Here is a 17,971-nt window from a genome sequence, read left to right as displayed (position 1 = left end):
GGGCAGTTTCAGGTGTACTCTCCGGTCCAACTGGTGAATCTGGGCATTTTGAGGCAATGTTGCAATTGCCCCATGTACACAGACAACCCTCTCTTCCTTCCACCAAACACTAATACATGCGAGAGATGCAATTATACAGCCAAACTGGAGGCTATGCTCTCTCAAGCAAAGACTGGACCAGGCAGTCAAGAGGAGAAGGGAATTACTTGCATCACACCACCAGTCTCACATAGACTTATGAAACCATTGCCGGCAAAAAACACACATAAATACACGGAAACATACTCGGAGGCTCTAAATAAAAATCTGTAATAGCAACAGAGACCTCCAAAGCAGACATCCAAGCAATCTTCACTCCCCAACACAAACCATGAAACACATACTTCACAAAACTAGTGTGCCACGCGATCACAGCCCTTAAGGCAAAATAACATACCCAACACACTCGTAATAGGTGACTCTATAGTCAGGCACACTGATGTCCCACTCACTAGGCTGAACAAGGAGAAGGTTACTGTTAGCTGCTTGTCGGGTGCCAGGATCCACCACATAACACAAGCACTCAGGTCACTCCAGAACAAGTACAAATATGATTCTGTCATTGTCCATGTTGTTGTGAATGACTTGAGCCATACCTCCTTGGACTACACGAAAAGAGACATGGAGGAGCTCTCTGATCGCGTAGCCAAGGCCGGTATGACCCTGACCCTGAGTAGCATCCTACCCTCACCAAGAATGATACCACGGTATAGAGAAAAAAATGATCAATTTCAACAATTGGCTAAGCTTCTGGTGTCATTCAAAGGTGATCCAGTGTCTGTCAGCCTGGGATGACATGCTCGACAAGCCACGCTGCTTTGCTAGAGATGGCTTGCACCTGTCACCCGTAGGCTTTCAAATACTGGTCAAGGCTCTTGCCACCCCTATAGTGCCTTTTTTAGGCAAGGCTCAAAAGACAAACCCACCACCATAAATAGCACAAGTAACAAAAAACTGAGGGTAATGCTACTCAATGCCAGAAGTCTAAACCTCAAAATGCACGCACTTGAGGCACTCCTCAGTAGGGAGAAAATCAATATATGTGCAGTAACAGAAACCTGGTTTAAGGCTCCAGAGAGCACCCCAGCACTAGCAGGCTCCAACTCATACCATACATTTTGGCCACAAAACCCAGACCAAAATATAAAAGGTGGGGAAGTATCCATATTCATCAAGGATACCCACATCTCCAGGTTAGTAGCACAGCACAATGCTTCAGAGATCATCCACGTGCAACTAACAATGGGCAAAACTGCTATTCAAATTATAGCTTGCTACAGATAACCCACCATGTCCCAGGACCTCCAGTCTGCATTCCTGGAAACACTGGGAAACATAAAGGTCCTACCAAACACCCTGATATTGGGTGATTTCAATTACCCTGACATTAACTGGGAGAACTACTCAAGTACAAACTCCCTTGCCCAACATTTCCTAGAATTTATAAACTCAAATGCCTTGGATCAACTGGTCAACACCCCCACCAGAGGTGACACCATATTGGACCTGGTCATCACCAACATGGGCGACTGGTGTTCTACACTGGAGGTCAACCCCTTGCTGGTTAGATCTGACCATAAACTAATCACTCTGGATATCCACATTCCACCACAACCCCTGGTCAAAGAATCCACTGGGAAAAACTTTTCAAAAGCAAACTTCACGTTACTTAAGACCGAAGTGGGAAGTTTCAAAGCCCCCATGCTAAAGGATAACGCTGTCCAACTGCAAAATCCTTTACTAATGCACTCTATGGGCACCTACAAGAATGCATGGATTGTGCTATCCCAAACAAACCAAGACTCACTCCTCCAAGAAAAGGAAACCAGTCTGGTGGACCCCTGCCATAAACAAGCTATACAATAGAAGGAGGAAAGTAGTACAGAAAAGAGTAAAATCCCAAGAAGGGAAGGCATCCCTGATCAGAATCAGCAAGAAACTACATTCCCTCATAAAATCATCCAAGGCTAGCTTCGAAAGAAAAATTGCCATGGACTCCAAAGATAACCACAAGGCGTTCTTTAGCTATGTCAAGAATCTAAGTGGCAATTCTCAGATCTGCTCGGAGTTAGTGCAGAATGGCACCAAATACACGGAACCGACCGATAAGCCAACTTCCTGGCAGACAGGTTCAGTGCAAACTTCACCCCCCTCTCACCCCCAAAAGGGCCCATACCTATACCAGAAGAATGTAGTGCCCCTGAAATCACAGACACTCAAGTTAAAACAGCCCTCTCCAAAGCCAAAAACACAGCATAATGGGAATGGATGGTGTTCCAGGCTGCGTCCTACACAAGCACAAAGATGAACTAACCCCTCACCTAAACACACTGTTTAAACTCAACTTCTCCACACGCCACATGCCCATAGAGTGGTGCACAGCAATGGTTATTTTACTCCACAAAGGTGGAGCCACAACAGACCCCAGGAACTATTGCCCTATAAGCCTGATTAGCTTGGTCTGCAAAGCTATGGAGTGCATCATCATGGATCTCATTAACAGAGACACTGGGAACCACCAAACACTGGACTCTACCCAGTTCAGTTTTGTTAAGGGCAGATCATGCCTCCTAAACCTGGTGGACTTCTTTGAGACAGTTACCAAGGCTATAGACGAGGGAAAGGTAGTCCACACAGGCAACCTAGACCTCGCAAAGGCCTTCGACACCATTCCCCACTCAGGTATTATAGACAAGCTCATCAGCCTGAACATAAACCCCTACGTCATGAGATGGGTTGCCAACTGGCTCACGGACAGAACCCACATGGTAAGAGTTGCAGGAGCTAGGTCTGACTCTAAACTGATTACAAGTGGCGTTCCCCAGGGCTCAGTCCTAGGACCCCTCTTGTTCGGCATATACTTCTCAGAGGTACAGGCAAGCACAAAAGAACTATGCTGAGCAAGTTTGCAGATGACTGCAAACTAGGGGCTATAACTGACTCTCCGGCTGACACAGACATCCTCCAAAAGGGTTTCACTGAGACATATACCTGGTGTCAAAACAATGACCTCAAGCTAAATGCCAAAAAATGCATAGTCATCCCCTTTGGGAAAAACAAAGTACCCACAAACTACCACATAGGTGGTAGCCCCCTAAATACTGAAGACGTAATAAGGGATCTGGGGACCCAAGTAGATAGTAGCCTCTCCTTTGATAATCACATTGCCAAAGTGGTTAGAAAATCCTTCTATGTGGCCCACCTAATCACAAAAGGGTTTGCTTCCAGATCGAACAATGTCATTGAGCCCCTCTACGCATCACTCATCAGACCCATCATAAAGTACAATGCCCCATTTGGGATGTACCTTACAAGACACCTGCAGCAACTGGAAAGACCACAGAAGTACCTCACCAAGAGGATCACTGGCTTCAAGCAGATGCCCTATGCAGCTCAAATGAAGAAACTCCAGCTGTACTAGGTTGCATACCGCCTATTCAGAGGTGATCTCTGCCTGATATACAAAGCCATGTCCAACCCAGAATTGATGGACATGCTCCACCTAAAGAAAACCATATCCTGTAGAGCCACAAGCTCCAGGGATCTAAACCTCACCACAACAATAAATTGGACATGCTGGAGGGATAGATTCCTGTCCCAGAGACTTCCCATGCTCTGGAACAAGATTCCAATCTACATTAGGCAGAGATCCTCGCTAACCCTCTTCAAGAGAAACCTTGACAAGTGGATGGGAAACAGAGCGTTTACCCCAGGGATCACTTCAATGGCTCTGCTGGACAGAGGTGCAGGGAACTAATCTAATGGGGTGGCGAAAGCCAACACATTCCAGCTAGGCTTATAAACGTGTTTGGGCAGATAGCCTAGTACCTACCTATGAACCTATAAAAAGGACAGTTCACTGTCTACATAGGCTGCTAGGTCCCTAACTACTGAATCAATTTTCAATAACTTGTTGTCAATGTAATTGTTTAGTTTTATTACATGGTTTTGACATCAGCTATTCATATGGGAAAGGCCCACTTGGAGAATCTTGGCATCCTCTGGAGAGTTAATAATGGCACCTAGTTTACTGTCATCGGCAAACTTGGGGAGCCATAAGCCCTTAGCATTGGCTTTGAACTTCAAGAAGTGAATGCCAAAGAGGAGTGGCTCAAGGACACAGGCCAATGGTACACTGCTGGTGACAGGTATTTGGAGGAGATGTAGCTACCAACTCTAGCTTCCTCAGTTCTGTTTGTGAGCCAGTTTGCTAACTATAGAGTTATAAAGGGATTACCATTTATCTGGTAGTTTATTAACAATACCTGAGTGTAGAGTGGTGTTGAATGCCTTAGTGAGATCTAGAGATATGGTGTGCAGTGATTTTCTCTCATCCATTGCTTCAGTAACATTCTTAAAGAAGTCAGCCCAACTGAGTAGGCAGGATTTGCCCTTGATAAAACTGAATTGGCTTGGGTCAAGGGTTTGCTGGTTGCTTCTGCCATTGTTTACTAATTCCATAATAATCCTTTCATAACCTTATTGATGAGGCTTATCAGACATATGGATCTATGATTACCTGGGTTAGTTGAAGCCACAACTTGTACAGAGGGATGAATGTTGCTTTACTCCATTCATGTGGCACACAGCTTGTTTGGAGCTGACATCGAATAATCTCTGTAATGGGTTTGACAGGTCCTGTTTCAGGCTATACAGTGGGCATTCTGATATGCTAATTGGCCCCAAAGTAGCTTCGTTCATGGCCTAGTGCTTTAAGGGCTTGCTCTTAAGAGATTTTGGAGGGGTGGCATAGATGTAGATATGTAGCCTGGATATTTTTGGGGGGATGGGCGAATGAAGTTTGAGCTTAATTTATCCGCTAGCAAATTGACAATGTCTTCTGAGTCTGAGTAGATGATATCATTTACTGTTAGCTCTGTGCAGGGCTGGACATTGTTTTTGATGTTTCTGACATAAAGAAGGCTTTGTAGTTGCCTTCATCCTGTCAGGTTTAGGAAGAGCATTTATGGCATGCTGGGAATTACATTTATTTTTAACTAATATGAGTTTTTATCTCCTATTGTAGAGCTTGTTTATATTTGGGTTCCACCACAGAGGTTTATTTTTAAATTTGGCAATGTATTTGCTTAGAAGGGTGAAAGATGTCGCTATGCACCTATTTATATGAGCATAAAATTTGACAGCAAAAGATTCAGCGTACAGAATGGGGTAATCAGTTTGGGAGGGTATACTGAATTTACCCAGGTCATCACTCAGTTTTAGCAGATTAGTCTTATCTTAATCTCTGAACAGTGAGTTACTGGAAGGTGCTCCTGCATTCAGTCTTACAGTGAATATGACTAATTTATGTTCAGATTTGACTAGGGACAGAATTATAACTGTTACAGAACAGAGCTTTCCCAGACCAAGTCCAGGGTTTTGTCTCTAAATGGTCCACAGAGTTTGTGTTAATGATGTCTAGAAGTCTTTGTGCATACTTGTTAGTGGATGTATAAGTCTAATAATTTATAGAGGGATAGTTATGTCCCCTAAGAGAATGATCTTTGGCTTGATGCGTAGGGACTCCAAACTCATCAGGTAGGAGGTATGGGCCAAAGGAAAAATAGAGGTGGTATTATAGTTGTTATATGGGGGTTTATTCATGGTAAGTTAGACATAGAGGAGTTCCAGGTCATTATTTTGTCTAACAAGTCTGGAGATGGCACTTTATTTTGGCACTTTATTTAATGAATATAGAGATGCCGCAACCTTTAGTACCCTCATCTAGTGCAGTCATCCTGAATGTCTGGTCACTGATGAAGCCTTGAACTGATGGAGTGCTCTCTATAGACTTGAACAAAGGTCTCTGTGACAATGCATATACTGATGTATTCCAGGGTAAGGAGTGTATGTACTAAGTGGAGATTTCTGTTACGGCTCCTAGCACTGAGTAGTAAAATCTTTATGTTATCCATATTCTGTTTTGTTATGTATGATGGTTTTGGAGACTGATGTTGCCTAATAAGGGCACTATGGAGGTGGACAAGGTTTTGACCAATATAGAAAAGCCTTGGGGAGACAGGTGCAATCCATCCCTGGCAAAGCATCATCTCCAAAGATTTTATACACACACACACACACACACACACACACACACACACACACACACACACACACACACACACCACATATATATATATATATATATATATATATATATATATATATGTGTGTGTGTGTGTGTGTGTGTATATATATATATATATATATATATATATATATATATATATATGTGTAGGACTATTGAACGAAAGTTCAATAGTCCGAATCACCGAAAAAGCGCTTTCATTAAAGTCCATCCAAAAAAAAAAAAAAACACTAAATCTTCTTTTATGCAGGGGGGCAAGCCCCCCCTGCATCCCCCATGTGGTGGACTGTGCCCCCCCCCCTACTTTTATATTCTCACTCCGAGGTCGCACTACAGTGGGGAAAAGGGAATTCTTCCTTAACAGCACCATAGTGCGACTGACACAACCAGCATACATAACTGAAAGTGCTGCTTCGGTAAATAGCACTTTTGTTTATGTATGTTTGGTGATTTCTGCTTCGGCAGAAAGTGCCGTCGAGGATATGTACGGATCCCATATATGTGTGTGTGTGTGTGTGTGTGTGTGTGTGTGTGTGTGTGTGTGTGTGTGTGTGTGTGTGTATATATATATATATATATATATATATATATATATATCTGTATCTATATATTATGTGTGTGTGTGTGTGTGTGTGTGTGTGTGTGTGTGTGTGTGTATATATATATATATATATATATATATATATATATATATATATATATATATATACATATACATATATATCTTGGGCCCCTTTGAATGACACCAGAAGCTAAGCCAATTTTTGAAATCCATAGTCTTTTGTTTGTATTGTGGCATCATTCTTAGTGAGATTAAAATAGTACAAAAGGCTTGGTTCATACCTGCTTCTGATACATACTCTTTGAGTCCCATCATGTTTTTCTTCATATAGTCCAGGGAGGTATTTCCCAGCTCATTTACAAAAACTTGTAATATGACTGTGTCATATGTGTATTTGTGTTGCAAGGACGTGAGTACATGTGTGATGTGACAAATCATGACTCCTGACAGGTAACTGTAACACTCTTCTTGCACAGCCTGGTGAGTTGTACTTCAGTGTGTCTCACTATGGATTCAGTGATGACTACAATGTTGGATGATGATGGGGTTTGCCTTATGAGCTTTTGAGTTGAGACACAGTGAATCTTAGATGTGTGTTTCATGATAGGTACTTGTTTCTTGGGCTATGTTAGGAGGCCTTTGTGGTTTAGTTGGGTTACTTTTAAGAGACACAGCATAAGTTGGACTATGTGTTTGGTTTCTACTGGTTCAGACAGGTATTGCGTGGTGTTGTGTGTTACTGACAGCCTGTTTGGTAAATGTGGTGGTCTTATGTGAGAGCTTTGCATCCAGATCTATTACATAACTGCACCTCTCACAATGTATTGGTACATTTAAGTAGTAGGTAGTTATCAATAAACATAAGACAGTTGCTACATTGTCTCAGGATGCCCATTTCATCCAAGCTGGCTAGAGACAGTTTGAAAGTGCTTGTTTATGGTTTAGTTGCTAACTAGCATTGGCTGCAGTAGGAGTGGTCTCAGTGGGGTTTTAGAGCACATTTACAAAAGCACTATCTGAGTAAAAATTACAGTCTTAGTCTGTGCAAGAAGGGCAATGCACCTCTTTATGCAAAGCAGTGGCTTGCTGAAAAACTACGGAGTACTAATACTTGAGTTTTTGGGATAAGGTTTATAGAGAAACTGATGTTTCTAAGTTCTTGCTTCTATCCAGGGCACAGCTAACTGTTACTGCCCTATGAGCTGTGCCAAGCAAATGCAATTAACTTATACAGGCAGATAAATGCAAAGAATTCAAAAAGAACTTCTAGCAAATACCAGAACAGCAAATTCAAAGGATTTCCAGCAGTCACAAGCCTTGAAATATCTTAATTGCTCTATACTCTGACTAGAGTGCAAACCAAAGCTGTCTTAAATATTTTGCCTAGATACTTAGAAATGGCTGAGTACTCCCTCAACTCTCACTAGAGTTTAAACAAAAACATTTCTGACTCCAAAATAAGTTCAGAGCTATTTCAGTAACTCGGTAAGAAATGTATAAGTACTTATCTTAGTTGTTTCTATGTAGTACTTGGTCAAATATGGTGTAAACCACTCACACTCAGTAGCATGGTTGCTTAGCGCTGAGCAGCTCTGAATGATGAACACAAGACCACACAAATGCAGACAACTTATAATAGCACAGAAAAAAAAAGAAAAAAGAAAAGTATGCATAATTCCCTAATATACTAAAATCTTTCTAAGAGGATATATACACCCTAATCCTGTCACAATGAACACAAAGATAATTCTCTCCCACGTATTTCTGGAACCCAACAACAGCCAATTTCCAACCCAGGTGATCTAGATTTTGCTGCAATAAATGTTAGAAGTACAAAAAACAAAACTACTGAACTACATGGTTGGAATACCCAACATAAGCCTGATATTCTTGCTGTAACTGAAACTTTTTCATTTTTATTTTATTTTACATTTGTTTACTAGGAAATATCAACTGGACACAGGTCCTTTTTCAGTGGAGGCCCAGGGAGAAAAGCTCCACAAGTACAGTAAGTAAAATATACATAACATACAATAAACAGAGTAAATAGTTGCATAGTGAGGAACAAAACAAACAATAAGAAACTTAGCAATAGGCTCTTTTAGCAATTTAAAGAGTTGCATAAAGAAACTTATGAATTAAGCTAAAAACCATGTTCAGTGGCAGATAATAAAACTAAAACTAAAAATTAATACTGTTTGGATAGAAGGTTTGTTAGTAGGGATTGCAAGGACAGAGCCAGTGGACTTATAGGTGAGATTTGCGTGTGGTTTTGAATTGACCGCTTGAGGGTAACTTGGTTATCGAAGGGGGGATGTTGTTCCATAGTTTGGATATGGCACAGGAGAATAGAACTTCTGCTGAGATTTTGGGTTTGGTGGTAAGAAGTAGATTTTTGCTGTTCGAGCATAGGAGTCTAGAGGAGCAGTAGGGTTGCAGTAGGTTTTGACGACATGGGATCTTAGGAGGGTGTTTTACTAGTTTGTAGGAAAATGAGAGTTGATTTAGCTGAAGTTGTGGGAGTTCCAGCCAGTCTAGTTCTCTAAGTGTGTTACAGTGCTGGCTGCGGAAGGATGCGCCCATTTCAAATTTTGCAATTTTATTGTAGCATGTTTTGACTCTGTTTACATCAGTCTGTCTAAGATTGGTGAATATGGGAGAGGCATAGAGTAAGGTGGAGATTAGTTGGGTTGGCAATAGAGGTTCTGGCTGCCTTGGTTAGGTATTGTTTGTTTCTATATAGCGCCCCAAGTTTTTTGTGTACTTTTGTTATGGTAAGAGATGTGTAGAAGTCAAATTTGAGATTGTTGTCAATCTCCACACCCAGCAGTTTGGTGTGCTCAGATGGGGAGATGATGGTGCTGTCTTTGGCAAGAATGTTGAAGTGAGTGGAAGTTTGGTTAGATTTGGAGGGTTGGAAGATAAGGAGTTTGGTCTTGCTAGGGTTAAGTAGAAGTTGGGTATTGGATAGCCAGCTTTCTACAGATGTGAAAGACTCTTGTGTCATCTTTTGAAGTTCTGGTAAAGTGGGGGCAGAGCAGATGAGAGTTAAGTCATCAGCATATTGTATGAGAGAAGCCTGCTGCTGCTGCGTGGAGGTATGTAGATTGTTAGTGAACAGGGAAAAAAGTAGTGGACCAAGGATTGAGCCTTGGTAAACACCAAGAGTTACTGGAAGATGAGGGGATAGCTAATCTTACCAAACAACTGATTGCTGCCGGCTGGATGGATAGCTATGGAACCAGTTGGTGGCAGAGTGGGAAAAGGAGAGGTTAATGAGGATAGAGAAGAATTTTGTGTGATACTATGTCAAAAGCCTTTGATAGGTCTAGAAATATGGTGGTGGAGAACAAGCCATTGTTTGGCTTACAACGAGTATAAATTACTCCAAAGTTATACCTCCAGGCTATAATATCATCCATAATGACCATATTAAGAGGAAAGGCAATGGTATTCATTTAATATTTACCAGTACCTACCACATACCCTTACATTAAACCAACACCAAAATTCACTTCAGCAGAGCTTCTTATTGCTTTCCTCAAAATAAACAACTATAAACAAATATGTATTACTGTCCTTTATATCCCTCCTGGAGACAATGCAACTATAATGGAAGATATCCTGCATTGGATATCCATAACATTTCCACAAGAAAAAAGATTGCTAGGTGATGTGAATGTCAACTGGATGTACATAAACTCTAACTCCCCTATATCTAGCATAAACTAATATGGTTTCACACAACTAATTAATAGTGATAATTGATGATAATCTTACATTCGACCTTAATATACAGAATTGCATAAGAAAAACTCATCAAAACAAGGGATGATTTACAGAGCCACATAACGCAACATAACTACACTTGCCACTACTTATCTTCTCTCCACTCTTCTTTATGGCATTCCCATCCTTACTAACCACCAGGAGTCACAAAAATTAAAGCTTGAACAATGTTATAACAAAATTGCTAAATTTGCATCGGACTGCCCCCTCTCAGAACCGACCATTGTGTAGAACTGAAAAGCATAACTTGGTTGGAACTGCCATATCAACTATCAACTAACATATACACAACTTCTTACCATCTGTAAAATTATCCAGAATCCATTTGCCTGTCCAGCACTAAAAAGCATTCTACACAACTATGTTCCCAATTGGTCATTGTCAACCAGTGACCAAAAGTTCCTATCTGTCTACAAACCTAGCAAATCTGCTGGGAATTATCTGTACTCTTACAAGGTTGCTAAGGCCTTGTACTTCTTACCTGTATACATCAGGTCTATATCCTTCCTCCCATCTTTCAAAACCACTCTGGAAAGGCTCCCTAGCTAAAATTTGGCTCTGCTCTTGCTCAAAACCAGGATGAGATATATCCCTAAATGTAAACAAGTACCTTTTCATTCCATATACCTCCTTACTCTCCCTTCTTCACTTAATCCTTACTGCTATCAAATTCCCTTCCCTTACTTTCTCTCTAAATATACCATAAGCCTGTTTTCCTCTCACTTCTTATTGCAATTCCTATTTGTATTAGACTAACTTACCTTTAATGTCTCTACAAAATGTCTAAAATTTCTCTAAATGTTAAATGATTGTCATATACCTTGTATTGATTTTTAACCAATGTTTTATATTGGGCAGGATTCACAATGGCTTGCACGGAGTCTAAGAGTAGTGTAAGACTCCATGCAGCCATCATGTCCGACGAGCGATCCACAAACAGCCTGTAGGGGCATGTAAGAGAGCTCCTAAAACGGCTCTTACACGGACAGGGCTTGGATATGCAAATTACCTCACTTGCAGCCGAAAGGCATGCAAATGAGGTAATTTAGCGATCCAGGAAGCACACACCTGTCTGTGTAAGAGCCGTGTTATCTGCAGAAATGTACTCAGTTGACAACTGAGTACCATTCTGCAAATAGCACAATGGAGCCTTGTCAGCTGCAAATAAAGGTTGCATATGTTCCAGGAAGCATGCCAATGGCCAAATATGTGGCCACTGGCAATGTACACCCATGCAAAATAAAATAAAAATGGTGTTTTTTCTTTTGGCGATCGCCGATGTTTAAACATAGCGCAGCGCCGCGCAAATGGGCTGCACTGTAAAAAACAAAAAAATAAAAATTTAAAACCCACAAACGTGGGTTTTATGCAAACCATGAATTTGCAATGTAAGGGAATAGCAGGCTGAAAACAACATGGCCACCGACTAGGGGTTGCTAAGGGGGGAAGCTCAGTGTAAGACATGTAACTAAGCATTAGTAGGCAATCCTATGTAAATGAGTGTTAGGATAGTGAATAGCACTTTTACATAGCAAATGAGCACAATCCCTGGAGTGTAGGAGTAGGATAAGGGGGAGTAACAGACTAAGAGATAGGTGACATCACAGGGGGGTATGTATGAAAGAAATGCAGCAAAGTGGAGCAGAGTGGCATGTGAAAGCTGTCAGTCACACATCATGGAAAGAGGTGTGTCAAGAAGTAGACATGGGAAAACCAAGAAATGGAAGGTGTAAACTGTGGATAACACCAAAGTTTCTTGCTGGATGTGCATGCGCGCGTGTACGCACTCGGAGGCCCGAGTAAGATAGGGTGCGCGCGTGTAAGTGCGAGTATGCGCGTTTAACCTGGAGTAAGCAAGTTTTAGTCCGTCTAAGCATGTGTGTGCGTGTTCACTGCTGTGAGCGTGTTTGTGCTTGTTTGTGCGTCGCCCCCCCTGAGGAAACAGAAAGGAAAAAGGAAGCAGAAGAAATTGTAGGAAGCTACCAGGGAATACTAGCAGAGGTAACAGGTGAAAACAATCAGAAGCAGACAATTACACAGGCAGAACAGTATCCCAGCCCAGCACTTAAAACTCTGCAAACAACAGTGCAGTATGTTTCTCTCAAGAGACACTGCAACACTGGAGTAAGCTATTAGAAGTGAAAACTGAAAAAGCTTCACTCAGACAAAAAATGCTAGGGGCTGCCATAGCTGTTATAAGGTGACATATGCAACATGCTGAGGGTGGTGACAATGCAAATGCTGCCAGACAACCCACAGTGAGGAGATGGAGAAGAGTGTACAAGCCCAGGTTCACCTACCAGGGGTTACATGAGCTGGAGATAGTGGAGCGCTATAGAGTGGACAGAGACCTCCTACAGCAAATTGTTGAGCTGTGCAGGTCACGCCTCACACACAGAACCAACAGAGGGGAACCCATCCCAGTGGAAACCAAGGTATGTGCTGGCCTAAGAATACTAGCAACAGGTACCTTCCAGAGACCAACTGGTGATATGATGGGGATATCACAGGCATCAGCATCCAGGGTGCTGCACCAGTTCCTGGATGCCATGTCAACACATGTCGGTGATCATGTATATTTCCCCAATTCCCGTGAGGTATTGGCCAGCAATATGCATCTCTTCCAGCAAATAGCAGAATACCCTGAGGTAGTGGGTGCAATAGACTGCACGCATATATGCATCAAAGCACCAGCCGGTGAACGGGGTAGGGCCTACATTAACCGCAAGGGCTTCCCCTCCATCAACTGCCATGTCGTGTGTGATGCCCAGGGCATAATAATGAATGTGTGTGCTGGCTGCCCTGGAAGCTACCATGATTCCCATATTTGGCATCTGACGCAGCTGTACCAGATATTTGCCAATGGGGACATCCCACATGGTCACCTAGTGGGGGATGCTGGTTATGCACTGGAGCAGTGGCTGATGACACCCATCAGAAATGCACACACACCTGAACAGGAATGCCATAATGAGGCACATGCACAAACATGTAATGTAATACAGCATGTTTGGCTGCTCAAGTCACGGTTCCGGTGCCTGGACACATCTGGTGGAGCCTTGCAGTACTCACCAACTACATGTACCCAAATTGTCATAGTATGTGCTATGCTACATAATATGATTCTGTGAAAACAGCTGCAGCAGGACCAGTATAGGCCCGGGCCAAACAGCCCCCCACCATTGTCAGGGCCATCACAGGCAGAGTGTGACTCGGAGGAGGAACAACCTGGGCCTGCCCCAGTAGGCAGAAGGAGGCATGCCCAGTATGCCTTGGCCTTGGCAAAGAGGCAACGCATAGCACATACACTGGCTCAGTAGGAACCCTGGAAATTATACCTCTCTCTGACTCACACATATAGTAAAAGGGATGCCTAAGTTGACACAACCTGCTTTCAAACATGTACAGCGAGTGTAGTATGTGCATCCAACATAGGCAGCCCTGCAGCACCACCTGAGGCATGATTGCCATGTGTTAAGCAATGTAACACCATGAAGTATATGAAAAATTGATGACCCTGACTAACATCCTACCCTCACCAAGCATGATGCCACAATATGAAGACAAGATGATCAATTACAACAATTGGCTTAAGTATTGCTGTTAGTCAAAGGGGGTCCAATGCCTATCAGCCTGGGATGACATGTTGAGCAAGACACGATGCTCCACCCACTAAGGATGGCTTGCACCTATCACCCCTGGCCTTTTGGATACTGGCAAAGCCTGTTTTCACCCCCATAGTGCCTTGAATAGGTAAGGCTCAAAACACAAACCCACCTCCATAGGTATCACAAGGGATAAGAAACTAGAAGTAATGCTACCCAATGCCAGAAGTCTGCATGCAGTCCAAACTCTCCTCAGCATGGAGAATGTTGATATCTGTGCAGAAACAGAAACCTGGTTCAAGGCTCACAAGAGCACCCTAACACTACCAGGTTACACCTCATACCATGCTTTACAGCCCCAAAACATGGAACAAACTACAAAAGGAGGGTGACTATCAATAATTATCAAGGATAACCATACCCCAGGTTGGTGCCACAGCAAGAAGCAGCATGGACTATCCACGGGCAAGTAACAGTGGCTAAAACTGCCTCCCAGTTTGTAGCCTGCTACAGACCACCCTCCTAAATCCAGGAACCGGACTTGGCATACTTGAGAACACATGAAAATATGAAGGTCTCTCCAAACAACATTATATTGGGCGACTGCAACTACCCAAACATAGACTGGGAGCATTATTCTAGCTCCAACACCCTAGGGCAAAGGTTCCTAGAATTCATAAACCAAAATGCTATGGAACAACTTACCACTCCCACAAGAGGGGTAAGCATACTGGACGTGATAATCACCAACATGGGGACTCTATGCCCAAGATGAGAAGTGTATCCCTCACTGGTAAGATCAGACCATAGAGTAATCTCACTGGATATTCACATCCCGACCCCAGTCCCTGGCCAGAAAACCACAGTGAAAAACATGTGTAAGGCAAATTTTGCACTCCTCCAAACTGAGGTGGAATCCATTAAAGCCCTTGTGCCTGTGGAAAATATGGCCCAGACCTCAGAACCCTTTATAAATGCATTCTATGAACACCTTCAGGAATGCATGGATTATGCAATCCCAAATAAAACCAAGACCCAATCCTCCAAACGCAGGCATCCAGCCTGGTGGACCCCAGCCATTACCAAACCATGCAAGAGAAGGAGGAAGCTACTACATGATAGAGCAAAACCCAAAAAGGGAAGTCATCTCTGATCAGTATTATGACAAAAAACTATGGCCACACATAAAATCCTCTAAAGCCAGCTACAAGATAAAAATTGCACAGGACACTAAGGATAATCACAAGGCTTTCTTAACTGATGGTAGGAACCTGGGTGGGAATTCACAGATATGCTCAGAATTAGTCCAAAATGACAAACAATACACCAAACCCACACACACTGCCAACATCCGACCTGACAGGTTCTGTGCAACCCCCCACCAAAAGGCCAAATATCTATCCCAGCAGAGTGCTGGCCCCCTGACATTGCAGATGCTCAGGTAACAGCCAGCGTCTCCAAAGCAAAACACACAGCATCAATGGGACCAGATGGTGTCCTGGGCTGTGTCCAACATGAACTTCAAGAAGAATTGAACACCAAATAAATCTACTGCTCAATCTCAGCCTTACCACAGGATATGTACCCAAAGAGCAGTGTACAGCAACAGTGGTCCCTCTCCACAAAGGTGGTGACTGAATGGATACTGCAAACTATCACCCCAGAATCCTGACTAGCTTGGTCTGCAAAGCTATGGAAAGGATCATCATGGACCTCAGAAATAAAGATATTGGGGACCTACAGACACTGGACCCTACCCATTGTGGCTTTCTTAAGGGCAGATCCTGCCCCTTAAACCTGGTTGAGTCATTTGAAACAGTCACTAAGGCCATTGATGAGGGGAAGGTGGTCCACACAGCCTATCTGGACCTTGCAAAAGCCTTCCATACAATACCCCACTTGTTCATTATAGATAATCTCACCAGCTTAAATATAAACCCCTATGTCAGTAGATGGGTTGCAAACCAGCTCAAGGACAGAACTGACATGGTCAGAAATGCTGCAGCCATGTCAGACTCCAAAAAAGCTACAACTGGCATCCCACAAGGCTCGGTCCTTGGACCTCTCTTGTTCGGTATATATTTCTCAGAGGTACAGGCCAACATGGAAGGACTGTGTCTGAACAAGTTTGCAGATGACTACAAACTGGGCGCCATATCTGACCCTCCAGCTGACACAAGCATCCTACAAAAGGGCCTCATAGAAACAGACAACTGGTGCCAGAGCCATGTCATCAAGCTAAATGCAGAAAAGTGTATAGTCATCCCCTATGAAAAAACAGTAAGTGCTCACCAATTACCACATAGGTGTTAACCCATTAAGTACTTTAGAAGTAATAAGAGACCTGGGGACACAAGTTGATAGAAATCTTGCATTTGACAACCATGTGGTCGTAGTGGTTAGAGAAACATTTCATATACCCACCTAATCATGAAGGTATTCATATCTAGATCAGGGGAGGTCATCGTGCCTCTTCAGTCATCCTTCATCAGGCTCACAATTGAGTACAATGGCTCTTGTGGGATGTACCTTAGCAGACACCTCCAGCAACTGGAAAGACCCCAAAAGTACCTCACCAGGAGGATCAAAGGGCTGTAAGAGATGCCATGTGTCTGATTAAACAAACTGCAGCTCCACACAGTGGCATACTGCCTGCCCAGAGGCGATCTGTGCCTGATGTATAAAGCCAAGTCCAAGCTAGAATCAATGCACATGCTGCACCTTGTAAAATATGAATGCCATTGAGCTATGCACATGAGAGACCTGAACCTCATCACTGACATAAATAGGACATGCTGTAGTGATTGATCCATAACCCAGAAGCTCCCTCCACTCTTGAGTAAACTCCCAGTCCAGGTTAGCCAGAGAGTCCCTCATTGACTCTCTTCAAGAGGAATCTTGATGAGTGGATGGGAGATTGTAGGTTTACCCTGGGTATTACTTTTATGTCACGGTTAGACAGAGGCACAGTATACTAACCTTGAAAAAATGTCATGGCAAACTCCAGTTAAAATGTGTGTTGAAGGGCAAACACACTCTCTGACTAGGATTAGAAATGGCCTAGGGCACATAGCCTAGTGTTTGTCAATGTCCACCCAAGTTGCGGAATACACTACTAATGTTGGACAAGCCTGGTTTAAGTAGGCCATAGCTGAACAAAATGCAACATGGTCATATTTGCACAACTGGCCCTTAACCAGTCTGGTGTGCTCAGTATGAATATTTAAAGCAGTGATAGGACTGAAACCCAGGATACTGTCCACCACAGTGAAAGGACTGAACCAGTACACTATACAATATTACAGTGTTTGGTCAGTATGAAAGAATGTTAACAAGTGTATGCAAACTATCCCATGGAAACACTGCAGGCACAGCATAATCCCTGTTGGGTTCAGACACAAAGCAGTTGGGCAGTACGAATGCCACATGACTTCCAACACACAACTATAAATGTCAAATATTGTTCAAGTTCACACACAACCACAAATGTGGTGGACCTCAGATCTCAACATATGGAAAGGTCACACTGGGCATGCTCACACACTTTGATAACTGAGACATATGTCAGACAACAAACCATGGAAAGCCTGAACTGGGCATGCTCACACACTTAGGCCATGTCTCAGTATAGCAGTTGGCCACACATATCTGGCATTTGTATGTGTTAAGCCAGGAACCTACCACAATACAGCAATCTGCCCAGTGCACACAGTTAAATGACAACAGAGACATAAGTAATATAGTGGAACCCTCTCATATTCAAACATCTTCCACAGATACACAAGTTGTTCATAGAAACAGGGAAAGCTATGGCAATAAAGACCTGCAAACAGTTTATCAGCAACAAATATTGTGCATCCGAAACATAAACATATGGGTGTACAGGTC

This window comes from Protopterus annectens, chromosome 2.part2 (assembly GCF_019279795.1).
Source record: "Protopterus annectens isolate FY-2018-M chromosome 2.part2, PAN1.0, whole genome shotgun sequence".
Lineage (NCBI taxonomy): Eukaryota > Metazoa > Chordata > Ceratodontiformes > Protopteridae > Protopterus > Protopterus annectens.
The sequence above is the reverse complement of the archived record's forward strand: the minus strand, read 5'-3'. Positions refer to the sequence as shown.